The 12,336-nt window shown below is 47.3% G+C and overlaps 1 protein-coding gene across 1 annotated transcript in view; it reads left to right on the top strand.

Moving 5' to 3' along the window:
- ATRX (ATRX chromatin remodeler) overlaps positions 1-12,336 on the top strand; it is a 2,430,811-nt gene that overhangs the window by 859,041 nt on the left and 1,559,434 nt on the right. The gene's annotated exons all lie outside the window — the stretch shown is intronic.

Here is a 12,336-nt window from a genome sequence, read left to right as displayed (position 1 = left end):
ATATTGCTTGTCAACCATGCTCAGCTATCGACATCATACATTAAATCAGTTGTTGTCATTAGTTAATTTCAAGGCCAATAAATAGTTGACTCTAGAAATTCTGACTTTGGTCAATCTGGTATTATATAAATACCACCACAGTGATTCCTTCGACAGTAATGTATAATCTTCGAAGTGAATCATATGTAATGAAATTCCCTGGTGCAAAACATAGAGCATGGTGTAGAGTGATGTCAACCCAAGCTCATACCGAATTAAATATATTGACACCGATTTGGGAAGCTTCAACAGCGATTTCCAATAGATACCCTCTAACACTGACCAAAACCTATCATCTCTCCAAGATCTAGTTTCGGCACCATAGATCACTGTAAGTACAGCTTTCTGGCAGTAAAATATGACTATAGGTTTGCATGAAAACATTCCATATTTATAATTCAGCAAAGTAGCCTGGGCAGCAGCTGTTTTCATTTTCAGTCTGGTTTCCTTATAATAAGGGGTGTCAGCCTCACTTGTATTCACATTCAGGACCAAGTATTTATACTCCTTGACATCTTCTAAACGCTGAGCGTGCAAAAGCCAGGACAGATGAGCGGTTTTTCTCTTGTGCCTGTTTTCGATCCTCATAGTCTTTGACTTTGCTAAATTTATACTCAATTCATTTTGCTTGACAAATGTTCCTACTTCATCCAACAGCCTCTGTAACCCCCTGGCTGTTTTCGACAGCAGAATCAAATCAGCATAAAACAGCCAGGGGATCACACTTGCAGCCAGCCGAGCAGAGTCTGACACCAGTATCTTAAATTCCTCCGCCATGTCTGCTATATAAAAATTGAACAGGGAGGAGGCCATTCGGCACCCCTGCTTCAAACCTCTAAAGGTAAGAATGCAGCGAGTTAGAGTGCCATCAAGTGAAATTCTCACTTTAATTGAGGTATTCGAGTGAAACTCCTGAATCCAATGTTTCACATGTTCTGGGCACCTCCTAAGTTCTAACTTCCTAAATAACAGAGGCCTAGACACAGAGTCAAAGGCGGTTTGAAAATCTATGAACGCCCTGTATAAGTCTTCATTCATCTGCAATTCGTGTTTTTTGATGGCATGAATGACCTGTAGATTAACTGCTGTTCCTAGCCCTGGACGAAAGCCAGTCTGAAATGGGTTAATTACAGATTTGATGGTCCATTGGGTAAATTCTTCCAACACAAAGCGAGCAAATAACTTCCCAGGTGCATCCAATAATGCCACCGGCCTATAATTTCTAGGGTTAATTCTATCCCCTTTTCTTTGTTTGTGTATATTACTTGGTCAAATATTACATGCAGAATGGAAGCCCGTGCTTCCGGATGGTCTTTTAGCATGGAATTTGAGTGTCCATCAGGGCCAATTGCTCTTGAAGAGCTCAATTTCTTTATGTAATATAATTTCTGAGGCTTGTGGAATCTGCTTAGATCACATGCTGTGCATAGGCCGACATCTAGTGGAAGCTGCGGAGTATTAGTTTGTTTCTCGAAAATCGAAAATGGGCGTCGACACAGGGCGTGCCAGTAATACTATCCCTAGTGTGACGTCCACTGTACCCAAGATCCCTCACGCGTCTAGGATCCTCAGATTGTTTTTTTCCGCCATACTGGTCGGAAGCATTTTGCGGAGTCCCCTGGCCTTAGCCATACTTTTGCTAAAATTTAAAATAATAATCTATTGACATCCTTCCCCACCCCAACGTCGAACTTCGACACTCGACGCCGGCTGGAGAAAAAATCGACCGTCGGCTGCTGCACGAAGGATTTGGGCCTCGGAAGGCCGCTGGCCTCGGCCCGGGCCTGGAAGGCCGCTGGCCTCGGCCCGGGCCTGGAAGGCCGCTGGCCTCGGCCCGGGCCTGGAAGGCCGCTGGCCTCGGCCCGGGCCTGGAAGGCCGCTGGCCTCGGCCCGGGCCTGGAAGGCCGCTGGCCTCGGCCCTGCAAGTAGGGAGAGTGGGGGATGGTACATACTCTACACTCTTGGTATATAGGTACACCTTATACATTTCCTACACTTAACAGCCTGCTGCCTCAAGGTGCGTATGGAGGGTACCCCTTTTCAATTCTGCCCCAAGTGCAATCGCAAATACCCTTGGGTCGACAGGCACGCCACGTGCAATCTCTGCTTGCCGAGGGACCACCCCAAAGCGAACTGCAGAGCGTGTAGTAGGTTTAAACCTAAGACACTTAAGGTTTGGCAGGATGGCAAGGATGGCAGCGACGCCGTACTTTCGGACGGCGAGGGTATTACGGCGTCGAAAGACAGCCGAGCGCAGGTCCCCGACCTCGGGAGGTCGTCCGGCAGAGCGGCTATGGGGAAGACCCCCGGCGACACAAGCGCTTCACATACTACACACACTAAACACACTAAGTCCAACTGAGACTCGACGACGTCGAGTTCTCGGAAAGAGGCACAGACAGAACGGTCCGATTCGGTGTCCTCTGGGCGCTCTCGATCAAGATCGCCGCATGACTCCAGGCAATCATCCACTCTTGCCAAGAGTGCCTCGCTCCCTAGGCTAACAGAAGTTCGATCGTCGGAAGACGAAGACGACTTCCACCACCAGGCCGCGCTCCAGGAGTCGGAGCCCGCAGTTAAAGCCAGCGAGGCCCCACGCTCGAAGGACAGGGACACCTCTCCCGATCCTCGACGCCAGGCGTCGAAAAACTCCGGAGCCACTAAGGGACAGGGAAAACATTTTTCTACGCACGGGGAGGGGGGAAAACAGCAGAAGAAACTACCTGTGCATTCTTCCACACCTGTGAAACACTCCACTCCCCCTAAACAGACAGACAAGCCCAGGTCTGCTGATAGGTCCACAATTTATCTTGAGCAAAGCTACTCAAGATAAATCCCATAGACTTGCTGAGAGAGTCATTCCCAGTTCCAAAAAATGGTCCAGTGAAGACATAGATAGGGTCATGTCAAGAATGTCCTCTTTGGCTGATTTTTATGATAAAAATCCAGAACATTTCCTCTCGTATGATCCACAAGGGGTCACACCCTCAGGCTCTACTGATCCTATCACCCCGAGTAAAAAGGGCCAGTTTGAAACTCCTATGAGGTCAGAACCCTTCGAGGTACAACCTTACGCAAGACCATACTAACGGTATCAAGGAGAGGCTTCCTTTTGTGAGGACCAAGGATTTGGTATGATAGAAGAGCAAACCGGGACGGGCTACTATGGGGATGATGAGGACCAGGAAGAAGAAGAGGATGACCCGGAAACATACACAGTAGATTCCCCGGTAGAGAACGAAGCCCCGGTTACCGACTCCCCGGTCGAAAACCAACCCCTCCTAAATGAGGTTCTCGCTCGCGCAGCAGAACATTTCCACATTGACACCCACGGTGTACAGGGGGAAAGGGACTTCGCAGAAGAGTTGGTGGGAGAAAGGAGGCCTGTTGCCCAGACCATCCCTATCCTTAAATCCACTCAGCGGAGAATAGATCCGTCCCTGGTGAACCCAAACCTCACCAGAGCAGTCAATCCCAGGGTTGAAAAACTTTTCAGGGCGGCACAGTCTGACCCTCTCTATATAAGAGGACATCTGAGGCTAGACTCCCTAGTTGTCACCAACACTCGTAAGAGGGCTGGGACACCCTTGTCTGCGTCAGAAGCTCCACCCGACAAGGAGAGCAAAAAACTATACGGTTTCGGCAGGAAGGTAGCCTCAACGTCCGCCTATCAAGCAAGGATTGCTAACTCCACCACCCTGTTGGCCAGCTACAACTGCCATCAGTGGGAAGAAGTTGCGGCACTCATAGCCTCTGCTCCTGAACCGTTAAAGGGCCAATTAGCTTGGATTTCCGCAGAGGGTAGAGCCGTGTCTGGTTGCATTTTGAAAGCAACCTTCCACGCCGCGGACAACGCAGGCAGATTGATAGCGGAGGGCACTGTTATCAAGAGACATGCGTGGTTACGGCAGTCAGGTTTTAAAGCAGAAACCCAGGCATCATTGTTGGACAAACCGGTGGAAACCGATCTGTTTGGTAAGGCGGTTGAAGACGCACTGAAAAATGCCAAGGACGAATACGAGACACTCCAATCCCTTGGCCAGTTAACCAATAAACCCCCTAACCAGAGAGGGAATAGTAATTTTCATCGCCCAGGCGGCCAAAATTCCCAGAGAGGATCTAACTATTCCCAGGGGCAGGGTACACAGTGGAACAACAACCAACAGTCTATCCAGGGTTACGGCAGAGGTAATAGGAGAGGTCGTGGTAAAGGCAGAGGCAGCCCCAGCAAGGGAGGCGGCACGCCTCCACCAAAGCAGTGACGCTCAGTTCAGGGTCCCTTCTCACGCAACCCCAGTAGGGGGACGTATTTCAAACTTCACCCAGGCTTGGGAAGGGATCACATCAGACAGATGGGTGCTGTCAACAGTATCCACAGGATATTGTATAGAGCTACTGCAGCGTCCCCGGAACCATCCTCCACGACAAAGAGTACACTCCTTAGAACATCAGAAGATTCTCCTCGAGGAGATCGCCAGTCTTCTACAAAAGGACGCGATAGAACTCGTCCCGGGACACCAGGTAAACAAGGGTATTTATTCAACTTACTTCCTTGTGCCAAAGAAAGACTTGACAATGCGCCCAGTATTGGAATTACGGCCTGCCAACAAGTATGTCAAGCCCCAAAAATTTCGTATGACCACGCTACAAGAGGTAATCCCCCTCCTAAAAAAGGGGGATTACATGGCAACCTTGGATATGAAAGATGCTTATTTTCATATTTCCATGTTCCCAGCGCACAGAAAGTACTTGCGCTTCAAGGTGGACAGTCGCAACTACCAATTCAAGGTACTGCCCTTCGGGATAGCTTCAGCACCAAGGGTATTCACCAAGGTACTGGCGGTGGCGGCTGCACACCTACGCAGGGAGGCAATCCCAGTGTACCCTTATCTGGACGACTGGCTCATAACGGGGGAAACACCAGGAATTTGCAGGACAAACATTCAAAGGACTATCGACCTCCTCCACGAGTTAGGCTTCTCAATCAACGAGAAGAAGTCTGGTGCCAAGCACCTCAAAACAATTCCTAGGAGCAATCCTGGATACCCAGGAGGGGTTGACCTTTCCTACAGAAGAAAGAATTCGGAATAAACTACTGCAAATTCCGCATTATCAGTCCGGTCAACAAATAACGGTACGCAAAGCAATGCGTTTACTGGGCATGATGGCGTCATGTATTTACCTGGTCCCCCAGGCGCGCCTGCGCATACGTCCCATGCAGGAATGGTTGGCGAAACAGTGGTCTCAGGCAAGTGGTCAGTGGGACGATCTAGTGGTCGTTTCGCCAACACTGGTACAAAGCCTTCACTGGTGGACAAGAGAGAATCACGCACAGGGGAAACCCTTTTACGATCCCGAAGTACAGGCAGTAGTCACTACAGATGCATGTCTGACGGGGTGGGGAGCTCACCATCTCCACCACACAGCTCAGGGTCTCTGGTCTCACTCAGTGGCCAAGAACCACATCAACCTGCTAGAGCTTCTGGCAGTATTCAGAGCGCTTCAGGTGTTCGAGCCCCACCTACTAAACCTGTCAGTGCAAATCTGGATGGACAGCACTACAGCCATGTTCTACCTGAACAAGCAAGGAGGGTCTCGCTCGCCAAATCTGTCCAAGCTTGCCCAGAAAATCTGGATATGGGCACTCAGACGGAACATCTTCCTGTCATCACAACATGTTCCAGGGGAGCTCAATTCCCTAGCGGATGCTCTGAGCAGAGACTCCCTCCCAGAGGAACACGAATGGGTTCTTCACAGAGAGGTCGTGAAGATATCTTCTCTCAGTGGGGTTTCCCCACTATAGACCTATTCGCCACAAGCGAAAACAGACAATGCCCAGGATTTGCATCCAGGTTCCCCCAACCAGACTCCCAGGGGAACGCCCTGTGGATGAACTGGTCAGGGATGTTTGCGTACGCTTTTCCACCAACTCCTCTCATCAGGAAAGTGGTGAACAAGATGAACAGGGAATCGATGACGCTCGTCCTAGTTGCTCCCATGTGGGCAAGACAACCGTGGTTCCCACACCTACGCAGGATGGCGGTGTGCGAGCCCATCAAACTTCCAGCCTGGTACAACCTACTGTCCCAGCACCAAGGTCAAACAGTGCACCAGCAACCCAACTCAATGAACCTGGCAGCATGGCTCCGGAGGTCATAGAGTTTGGACACCTCAATTTGCCACAGAGGTGTATGGACATCCTAAAGGAATCTAGGAAACCAAACACAAGGCACTGTTACTTTGACAAGTGGAAGAGGTTCGTTATCTGGTGCCAGAGTAGACAAATCAACCCAGTTGATTGCACTCCTTCCACTATTGTTACATACATGCTCCACCTGCTAGATGCAGGATTGGTTTTTAACTCACTGAAAGTACACCTGGCAGCCCTGTCGGCTTACACCACTTCCCATAGCAAGGTTTCGTGGTGGAAAGTACCAGTAGTTAAGGCCTTCATGGAAGGAGTAAAGAGACTTCACCCTCCTATTTCAAACCCACCACCAGGGTGGGACCTTAATGTGGTGCTAGCCAAGCTCATGGGCCCCCCTTTTGAACCCATGCATAAGAGCAGCCTCAAACACCTGACTTATAAAACGGCCTTCTTAGTAGCTATTACTTCTATAAGAAGGGTCAGTGAAATTCAGGCTCTGTCAGTGCAGGATCCCTTCTTTACTATCCATAAAGACAAACTGGTTTTACACACACACCCTAGGTTCTCACCTAAATTTATATCAAAATTCCATGTAAACCAGTCCATCGAGCTTCCGGCTTTCTTCCAGAACCCGCGAAGCTCGGCTGAGGTGAAACTACACACCCTAGATGTGCGTAGGGCGGTCCTCTACTATGTAAATAAAACCAGACCGCTAAGAAAAACAGATCAACTGTTTGTCTCCGTAGCTACAGGCAGAGAGGGGGATTCCATCTCTAAAGGTGCCATCTCGAAGTGGATTATTAACTGTATCCAGCTGTGTTACACACTCTCTGAAAAGACTCTGCCTTTCACGCCAAGGGCCCACTCTACTAGAGGCATTGGGGCCACTCTGGCTTTCATTGCACATGTACCCCTTGACACCATTTGCAAAGCAGCTACTTGGAGCTCTATTCACACTTTTACTCAGCATTACTGCATTGACACCCATTCCAAGGCAGATGCACAAGTGGGACAAGCGGTTCTAAGACACTTATTTGCTCATGACCCTTCTCACATTCCACCTCCTTCTTCTGGTACTGCTCGCTAATCTATGCACAGCATGTGATCTAAGCAGATTCCACAAGCCTCAGAAGGGATACATTACTCACCGTAATCGTATTTCTGATGCTTGTATCTGCTTAGATTCACATGCGACCCACCCTTCCTCCCCTCTGAGAGAAGGTGCATGATTGCTTGTAGTCTTACCTTTCTGTCTATCTGCTTGGATTATCTGTACTCGCGCTACTCCTCATGCTACCTCCTGTCAGAAAAAATACAATGAGGATCCTAGACGCGTGAGGGATCTTGGGTACAGTGGACGTCACACTAGGGATAGTATTACTGGCACGCCCTGTGTCGACGCCCATTTTCGAGTTTCGAAAAACAAACTGTAATACTCCGCAGCTTCCACTAGATGTCGGCCTTATGCACAGCATGTGAATCTAAGCAGATACAAGCATCAGAAATACGATTACGGTGAGTAATGTATCCCATATCTTCCAAGATTTTCAGTTGTTCTAATCCCTTAGATAAATGGCCTGGTAGATGTTTTGCCCAAACACTACTCGCATATAGAGATGAATAATACTCTGTCCAAACTTCCTCCGGCACCGCATTGACTTGGCTAATAGATTGAACAGGTATATATATACTTTTTATCAATCCCCAAATCATAGCAGAGCTTTTAGTTGTCAGTGAGTACAGCATGATTTTTGCATCTTGTGAAATCATCTGGGCTTGATGCTGTTTCAGCCAATTTAATAGTGAATGATTTACGTAGTACAGGGTCCCATGCCTTAATGCTACGTATCTCCTTCCTGAGTTGTGTTTTTCTTAAGGACTCCTCATTATCACTCACATGTCTACGAGTTTTATGATTATTCTTCCCCCATTAACACTTTTCTTTTTGAATAAGTGCAATGCCGGAATGTAGTTCCCCTCTTGATATAATAGATTTGGCTCCAACAAATCTTTTGAGTATGAGATGATTTTCAGTAGGTCTGACAACATCGTCGGAGTCCATCTGAAACGATTGCCCTTCGCAGAAAGCAATAAGGAGTTGCGATATATGTTCCTGTCTTTACCCACCATATCGACAATCCACTGCCAATTCATTGTCAATATGCTATGATCACTCTGTTTAAGCTCTGAAAGTTTGAACTCGGTTAATATATTGAACATATTGTTATCCACAAAGATGTAATCAATTAGAGACGTTGACTTGCCTCTATGCCAAGTATACTTACAACCACCCTATTCATTTCCACATGACTCGACTATGCCTTCAAAGGTTCATTCATTCTTTCCTCATTCAACCACTTTGGGGGATTTTCATCCATGTGTTGAGGGGTCACTACCGGTTGTATCAAATATTGCCACAATGATTTTTCAATCTCTTCTCTACGCTCTTCTAATGTCAGATAGTTGTCTTGGCAAAGCAGTTCACGTCGTCCGACACCTGAAGATTGTTCAACCTCACCAGTTCTGACCGTGGTTCTTTTAACCAATTCCTGTTCTCTGTCCTTTTTGCAAATTTCGAGCACCAAATTATCCAACGGTGCATATTTTAGTTCAGATTGAGAGGTATCCGATTTTTCCATCAATACCGGAGTGTGTTGAATTTTTTGGCCTTTTATTATAGCTTGAGCCGCGTATTTTCTCACAATTGCAGCACTTTCATCCTGCACTCGTTTATCTGGCAAGGTTAATAGCTTTATAAATTGACTGGAATTTTTACTTTTCTGTATCTTCGTTATTTTCTGATTCTTTTCCTTCTTTTGGTTTAGACCTATGGTCAACTTTTTTAGAATGTGAATGCAGATTCTGAGCAGAAAATGTGTTATAAAACCGAGTATCTGAAGTCACCACCTTATGCTCAGGGACATTAATATTTGTCTTATTTTGCTCTTTTGATCACTTATATCTGAAATTTCCTCGCCCTTTTCTTGCTGCATCGCACAGCCATTTATTTGTTCTTTACATTTATTCTTTTTCAGTTTTGTAACTATTGCCTTTACCTCATTGGCTCGATCTTCCTTATCTGAACGCCTTATCGCTCGCACAGCCTCTTCTATTTGAGTTTGCATTATTTCATTTTGTTTATTGACCCCTTGTATCAGCGGCACATTTATCACCTCCCGTTGATCATTTATCAATCTCGATTCAACCAATTCTTTCAATAAAAAGTTTTGATCAGTAAGACGAGAGTCTAAAGACTCATATAGCTTGCCCACCGTAAAAAGGGCAGTATTCATAGCCTGCAATGTATTTTCGGCCCCTAATGGTGCGTCTAGCCCTCCACTTTCGTTTATATCCATTGCTTTAGGCCTGCCTTGTTGTGGTGTAGGATGTGTAAAAGAAATTGAGAGTACTGAAGACTCATTTTGTGAGTCAGTAAACATCACTGGGGATTGCGACAGATGCTCTCCTTCATCCGTTTTACATGATTGCATATCCTGATTATTCACATTCGAATCTTGAGGCCTAATAGCCTCCTCTACACACATCACCACATCCATTCTCTAGTTCCTCATTCTCAACCGTCTCTCCCACCGCCCCTTTAGTACCATCTTGAGGGCAGGCAGTTACCGGTAAATGTATTTGGACAGTGGTTACTTCTATTAATGTGGGCGGTAAAACGAGCCCTGTTTTTACTGGCACAACAAATTCACCGAAAAGGTCTTTCTGTGAGAAGGCCATCATCGGGGAATCAGAGGGAGAGCATAAGTCAGTTGAAATGTTTACCTCACCCTCAACCTTATCAGTTATATTTTGAACTTCCTGCCCATCATTAGAGACCACATGTGTTATAACACTTAAATACTTGCATTCTTGATAGAATTTCCGAATATCCGGCATATTAGATAACAATCTGGAGCGTGATGCGTTCCTGCGTGGAACGCTCGGGATGCTGTTAACTTGTTTGGGAGTGACCATTGCTATGTCAAAATCATCACTTCTAGCGCCCTTTGGCGGCATGCCTGTACATAAGGTAAACGTTTAATCGGCTTAGTGGAGAAAGCCAAAACACTTCACTCGGAGCAACGTTTACAGTGAATTAGTAAACAAAACAAGTTAACACTTGTATAAATGCCTCTCGCCTCTCCACTCACCAGCCGTAACAGCCCTTTCAGATGCCCTTGCGCTAATGCGCATGTGCCACTCCTAATGAAGGGTTGCTGGGAGCTGGCTGACTGGGGGAGGCGAAGCCAAAAAGTCACGAGACAACAGTACAACAAACGTGTAGCTGAGTCTTCACAGCAGCTTCAAAGTACAGGGTGCAGCAACCACTTATTTTCTCATATCAACCTAATAGGTTTCAGTGAAAGCATAAATTTACAATTGAATCAACCCAGCCTCACCAGCGAACAGCCAACAGTACTTTGCTGTACTTTTCACGGGTGCGCAGAGCGTGTGCGCTAGCATGTGTGATTTTTAAAAGGGCCGGATAGGCGTCATAGGGCAGGTCCACCATACAAGACACACCTTAAAATAAAAACAAAGAAAGGAATTGTGAGCGAAGCGTTTCAGGATACAGAATCATCAAGGAGCACACAGTAGTGTAATAATCTTCTGTGTAAATGTATATGGAAGCATATATGGAAGCACAGTCACCTCCTTCTGCCTTTGTCAAAGGCCAGGCAGGCTGGGAGTCACTTCTAAAGACGTCCTCTGGTGCAAAATGAAACAAAGACACCCGATCCGCTCTGAACGCCGTAAGAGCAAAGTTGAAGTTGAAAAGCTCAGTGTTTCAATGAGTCCAGTAGCAGTTAATACAGCCAAAACAGACAACAGTACTTTGCTGTACTTTTCACGGGTGCGCGCTAGCCTGTGATTTTCAAAAGGGCCGGATAGGCGTCATAGGGCAGGGGGGCAGGTCCACCATACAAGACACAGTTCCTTCTCCCTTTGTCAAAGGCCAGGCTGGCCGGGAGTCACTTCTAAAGACGTCGTCCGGTGCAAAATGAAACAAAGGCACCCGGTCCGCTCTGAACGCCGTAAGAGCAAAGTTGAAGTTGAAAAGCTCATCGTTTCAATGAGAGTCCAGTAGCAGTTAATACAGCCAAAACAGCCAATAGTACTTTGCTGTACTTTTCGCGGGTGCCTCTGTGTGTTTCTACCGCGGGCTGCAATTGCAGCTGCAGTAAAGCACCCATGGGTGCCAATTTTGTAAAAATGGCACAGGCTTCTTTTTTTGCCATTTCTTGTTGGAAAGGTCCTTCTTGAGATTTACTCTGCTTGCCAAATCAGGTTTGGTCCCTTTGTTTAGTCTTTGGTGGGATTCACTAGCGAAGCGCGCCTCTGGCTCCAGCGTGTCTGGCAGGGCAGGAAGCGAGGGAGGTGCCCGAAACTCCCTGTGCTTAGTCTCCTTGGTTACAGGAATGCACCCAAAGGCGATTGGCTGGAGGACAGTCACCCTGCTGTGTGATTGACAGCTAGGCTGCAAATTAATGGGAGAAACCTGCATAAAAAGGACGACGAAGAAATCGCAAGAACTTGGAAGAGACGCCTGCTGCAACTCCTGGACCGATAGTTTGCCCGGTGAAGCCCTGCTGCAGTGCTGAAGCTCGAATTCGCCTCGAATAGAGAAGACTTGCAAAGAACGACTTCTCCCCTTGGGTTGGTGGGACCCATGGATCCCAAGACCAAGCTCCTCTGGAATTGCTCTTAGAGCTGGCTGTCCTGCCACTGCTGCTACAGGAACCGATTGCCAGGGAGAGGAACACCAGAATCGAGTGAGTCTTTAAGTCGTACAGGAGCTCCAGGAAGATCCGCCAAACTCTCATGAAGCAGGACTGACCAGGCCTGAGCCACTTCAACAGAGTACTGGACCCCATATGCGAAAAAGTCCATTAATCTATCCGAGAACCTTGGTGTCGCTAATTTCGAGGGTCGCGAGAAGCTGAAACCGCAAAGTGCAGCTGATATGAATTGTGCGCATTGCTGCCGCTGACCTTCAAACCGTAGTGCAGGAGCCCCCAGAAGTCCATCGAGTCCCCACGACTGAGGCACAGAAAACACATAGGATTAAAAGTACAAAGTCCCAAAGTTCAGCAAAAGAGCTGCGGGTCTCGAAGGTGGGAGAAATTACACTAAAATGAACATTCTCC

This window comes from Ambystoma mexicanum, chromosome 5p, assembly GCF_040938575.1.
Source record: "Ambystoma mexicanum isolate Mex_15411 chromosome 5p, UKY_AmexF1_1, whole genome shotgun sequence".
Classification (NCBI taxonomy): Eukaryota; Metazoa; Chordata; class Amphibia; order Caudata; family Ambystomatidae; genus Ambystoma; species Ambystoma mexicanum.
Note: the sequence above shows the minus strand (reverse complement) of the source record. Positions and strands in the feature narration are given on the sequence as shown.